The sequence below is a fragment of the Pseudorca crassidens genome, chromosome 18, assembly GCF_039906515.1.
Source record: "Pseudorca crassidens isolate mPseCra1 chromosome 18, mPseCra1.hap1, whole genome shotgun sequence".
Taxonomy (NCBI): Eukaryota; Metazoa; Chordata; class Mammalia; order Artiodactyla; family Delphinidae; genus Pseudorca; species Pseudorca crassidens.
The window spans coordinates 21,791,000-21,796,652 of record NC_090313.1 but is presented as its reverse complement, the minus strand read 5'-3'; the positions used below and the strand labels follow the sequence as shown (position 1 = coordinate 21,796,652).

The following is a 5,653-nucleotide window of genomic DNA, read 5'->3' as shown; positions in this document are numbered from 1 at the left end:
TTAACTAGCTGAGTGACTTTTTCCAAGTTTATTTACCTCTCTGTGTCTCAGTTTCCTTATCTACAAATATGAGATACAAATATTGCCCAACTTACAACAACAAGGTTTAAAGGATTCATGGATTTAATGCATTGAAGATACTTCAATCTATTCCTAGAATTTAAAATATATTTAACATTATTTTTATCAGTTTTAAACATTGTACTGAAAACTACTATTTATTGTTGCGAAATATCTCATTACTGGGAGAATATGTTTCAATCACTGACAGGCAAGTTTATGTGGATATCATGAGCCAGCAATTGGGATTTAACTTGAATTATTTCCTTGATATAAATCTTTATCTTCCAACATCTCATTTGTAATTCTGGACAAGTTGCATTACCTCTTTGTGCCTCTATTTCTGCATCTATAAAATAGCAATACTATATGTAGCTAACATTGTATGACCATTGTGAGTTTTAAGTTAGGCAATGTATGTTTAGAGATCATAAACATATAGTATTTTTAGTAGTATTATATATTGTTTTTTGTAGACATTATACACAGTGCTGTATAGCAACTACTACACCTATCTCTATGCGCTCGTCCAGGATCAATTCCCAGAGATAAGATCCTCAAGAGTAAACATCTATCAACATTTTAAGATGGTAAGTATCATTAGACTGCCCTTTAGTCTATCCTAGAAACTAAAATGCTCACCAGGAATGTACAAAATAGTGCATTTCTACACATCCCTGAAGAAGATGGATAAAAGCATTGTTATATTCATATAAATTTTTATGTATTTTACAGCTGAAAAGAAATAGCTCACATTTTTCCATTTTTCAGCTAATAAAATATGATAAATCACTATGATTAATAATATACTGTGCTCAATGAACATATTTTAAAAGTAGTATTCTAACAGAATTCAAATCTAAAAAGCCATTCATTCATTTAATACTAATTAAACACAATTTGTTTTGATTTGATGATTGTCCACATAAAGTTATATTTATTATAGTGACTACTTGATTGGTAAGCAACAATGATTTGCATAAATAATTTTCATTGGAACATCATAATGCTCCCCCCTTTTAAACTTTTTACTTAATATTTTTCATTACTGGACCTAATTAGAACTCTTTTTCTTCCCAAATGAAACAATAACATATACTTGTGGTTTTGTTCTTATCTTCTTTGAACTACGGACAAAATGAAGTCAATAAAAAATGTGCTGAAGCTAATTCAATGTGGAATGGGCACACTGAACTCAGATTGTTAGAGTTTCAGATGTCCTCAGAGATAATTTTAACGTGATTTTCCCCCCAATGCTGAAGCCCTTCTGTAACTTCCCTAGTAGTTATGCATTCCATGTCTGAAGGGGAATAATTAGTTGTTAGAGATTACTTTCTAATATTGAGCCAAAATTTCTCTTTTTTTGGTCACATTCACAAGCCTGACCCTAATTCTGCCCTAAGATGTCTTAAGGCATCTTCAACAAACATTTTTTAAATGTACGAGCACAGTTTAAAAACTAATGAAGTCCTAACTTTTGATAAACCAACTTTGCTTTAGATATTAGAATGATATTTGATTTCCTCTCATTCTGGCTATTCTCACTAGGTAAATTCAATATCTCAACATCTCTTTGTACTTAAGAAGGGAAATTTTTACTTAATTTCATTTAAGACTTTTATTTATTTTACTAAATTTTGTAATTTCTTTTAAAAAATCAATTTTGTAAAGATTTATTTTCCACATTGTCAGGGCATCCAGGAGTAGTAAGTTCAATATTTGCATGTCTCTTTGTAAACTCCAACAGCTAAAAGAAACACAGAGGCTTACCTTCATATATTGGGCATATTAATCAAAAACATTATTTGATATTGAGCTATGTATTATTTAAACCTTTACCAAAAAAATTCTGAAAAGATTTTTTAATTTGAAATAAATATATATGACATTATCATATTCTTTAACATCACCAAACTGAATATTCTTTTCAAAAAAATTCAATTTACTCAGAGCTCTAATGATAAAAAAAAAAATGAAAATCTCTGGAAACATAAATTTAAAGTAATCTTATCCTTTTATTCAAACTAACTAAACTTGTAGGTAAATCAAGGTTAAGAGGAGACAAAAATGTCTTTGATAATTACAAGTTAATTAAAGAGAATATAAAAATCTGGAAATGAAAGCATTTTAAATGCTTTGGCCACTTTTTGCCCAATGTCTAATTTACACCTTCATATTTTTAAGAATGAGCCATCTAAAATGTGGAATAACAAAACTCACCCCACAGAAACAAAGGATAAGCTTTAAAAGGGCAATTCTTTCTGCTGCTGCAGCTAAAGCTAGAATTGCCCTGCAGGCAACTGCAATTCTCTGGTACATTTAAGTAGTTCCTACTTACAAAAGTGGAGTAAGGCAAAAGACCCTGAGGAGAAGCCCTTTTGTTTCATTTTTGATCACAGCAGTTTCTATAAAAGATCAAATTTTAATGAAGGAAAAATTAATATATGTTTAGATGATGGAGACAAATAATACAATAACAGCAGCCCCTCCAACCAGTCCTTTTGAAAAAAGAGAAACTAATTACTCATGTGAAGTCTGCTTATAGATCTATTTCATTGCATTACAATTATTTTTGAATGAATAAAATTGCTGGAGGACATATTTTTTCTCTTCCTTCTTAAAATTGGGTAATAATCTGGTAAAGTCATAGCTAGGTGTACCTTTAGACTTGCTGTATTATGTTTCTAAACAACCTAGTTTAACTCTTATAAATGTAAAACACACCCTGTATTAATCCTTTCTGCTTAGCCTCTCAGCAGGATGAATTTAAAGTCATCTTAATGGCCCCAAGCAATATTTTAAAAAAGCATAGAAAAATCTTAAGAGATCATTTGAATCATTCCGATGTCAGAAAAATAACACTCATAAATACAGCCTTCAGTGTTCTATTTCAGACTCATTTTCAAATTCCCAAGGAATAGGGTTTTAATAACAGGAAGAGATAATCAAGAATAAATTTATAGAGTTATACAAAAATAGTTCAGTGAGAATTTGCTCGTTATGGTACTAAATTTGAGATGCTCATCATACCGTGTGCCCCATGGGAACTGGTTTGTATGCAAAACTGATGAATTTGATAAAATGAGGAATGATTTAGGTTCATCATAAATAATTGTAATATGAAAATGCTATAGAACAAATGAAATATATCACAGGTAAAGAATATGACAAAATAGAATTAATTACTTAAAATTACATTAATATTGTTCATATAAAACTTGAATGTTCTTTCAAACATAATTTTGTTAGTAGATACATAGAGAAACCTATTTTGACCTAAAATATACACATATATTAATTTGTAAATTATAGGAAAACCAGATTTTATGTACTTTATTAGAAATTTACTTGTTAAACATTTATTTCTAGTTCTGAATATGGTGTTTGTATGGTTATAAAACTGGGACTAGGTATTTATTATAAAAATAGACAATGTCTGCTGTTTCTTTTTTCATTTGTACACATGGGGAATATATGTTCCCCATGTGTTCAAATAACACAAGGTGTTGGAGCTGATTGGAGAGAAAGTGCATACATTTTTCCTCTTATAGGAATAAATTTTAAATCTATTAATGACAAAGTTGCATTATTATATATATATATATTTTACTTAATATTCTGTTTGAAATCAAGTGTTACTTTAAACTGATAAGAAATTTTAATTATTCAGAGAAGAGGTTTGGAAGTATTTGCATAAATGAAATGATACTTTAGGAATGTTTGGATTTTTAAAAAAGAATGATGTTGATAAAGACATGATATGTAAAACAGAGACATAGTGTGATGTGGAAGCTATACCATGTTAAAAGTTTAGCCATTATGTTATGGCCATTCCTTTGAAATTAATTCCTGGTATTTTGACCCATATATTATTTTATAACTTACTGAGAGAACCACATATTAGCTCTGTGAAATTACATAGCCCATGTGTTTAAAGCACAAATTAGCAAAGAAAATTATCTACATTAACATTTGGATTTGGAGAAACCATGAGATTTAATGATGTTGTATCCAAAGTATTTTATCATCTATATTTTCCCCTCAGATGAACATATAAAATATATATATATATTTTCTGCTCAAAATGCCAGCAGATTTTGTGCTCTGGTTCCAGGTAAGATAGAGTAAGCATATTTCACCCTGACTCTTCCACCGAAAGAATGAAACATTCCAAAAATGGATTTAGTAGCTCTTTGAGGACTCTAAAAAGTAAATAGTAGCAGACTGATTGGGGAAAATTTCAAGCAGCACTGAACCAATGGTGATTTACCAGTTGTTTTCCACTGTTTTTCCAGGGCTTGAACACTACACAGCATAAAACACAAAAATAAATCATTCTCTACAGATAAAAGAACACCAGGAAAAGCCCTCTTGTTTGGTTCATAGAGATAGAAAGTGACTTTTTAAAGATCACCAGACAGGAAATCACAACGGTCACAACAAGAAACCACAAAAGCCAAGACTGTGAGGAAGAGGAACCTTCTGTTTTGATCGGTGGAGCTCTGGTGCCAGGAGGTTGGAACAAACCACTGTTGCTTTTTGCTCTCTCTCTGTAATTCTAGCACTTGGCCATGGATGTGGACATGCTCACTGAAGTGTGCCAGAGAGCCGGTGACTAAAGCCCAGTCCTCCTAACAGAGAACCAAAAAGGAGAGCCCCAGAGAACCCTAAAATACTAGGAAGATTGCAGAGAGGAAAGTGTGTGAGAAAGTGACCCCTACAGTTATCTATCAACTCCTGGGCTTGCTCTTGAAAGAAAAAAATGGAAAGTCTCAATAAATGCATTGAAGAATACAAAAGAAAATCAAGTGGAAATACTACATATAAAATATGCAACAGATGAAATGAAGAATACACTGGATGGACTCAACAGCAGAATGGAAATGACAGAGGAAAGAAACAGTGAACCTGATATATCAATAGAAATTATCCAATATGAACAAAAAAGAGGAAAAAAAAAAAGAAAAAACAGAACAGAAAAGATTCTCAGGAATCTACAGTAAACAAACAGAAGGCTAAATCTTGATGTAATATGAATTCCAGCATGAAAGAAGGTGGTGCTTTAAAAATATTTACAAAATTAATGGCTGAAATTTCCTAAATTTGGCCAAAGACATAAAGTGACGGGTTCAAGAAGCTCAGAGAATCTCCAACAAAACAAATCCAAAGAATGCTATGATCAGGTACGTAATAATAAAACTGCAGAAAACTAAGACAAAGAAAAAATCCTGAAGGTAGAAGAAAGTAGAGCACCATTTTTAAAGTGCTGAAAAAAAGTTCTATATCCAGTGGAAATATCCTTCAGGAATGAAGGTGAAAGACATTTCCAGATGAAGAAAATCTAAGAAAATCCATTACCAGCAAATTTGCTCTAAAATGATTGCTGTTAAAAGGAGTTTTTCAGACTGAGGGGAAACAATGCCAGACAGAAACTTGGAACCTTAGCAATGAAGGAAGAACAATGGAAATGGTAAATATTTGGGTAAATATATTAGATTATTTACCTCTGGGTTTTTATAATTTATTTGATGCTTAAAAGCAAAAATGATAGTACTGACTGATTTGGTTTTTAATGCATATAGATGCAATATAC

The 5,653-nt window shown here is 31.1% G+C and overlaps 1 long non-coding RNA gene across 1 annotated transcript; it reads left to right on the top strand.

Moving 5' to 3' along the window:
• Window positions 1-535: 535 nt before the first annotated feature.
• LOC137211169 (uncharacterized) lies at window positions 536-5,041 on the top strand. Its single transcript, XR_010936932.1, has 2 exons — window positions 536-650; window positions 4,356-5,041. It is a non-coding gene; the product is annotated as an uncharacterized lncRNA (long non-coding RNA).
• The last annotated feature ends 612 nt before the right edge of the window (window positions 5,042-5,653 follow it).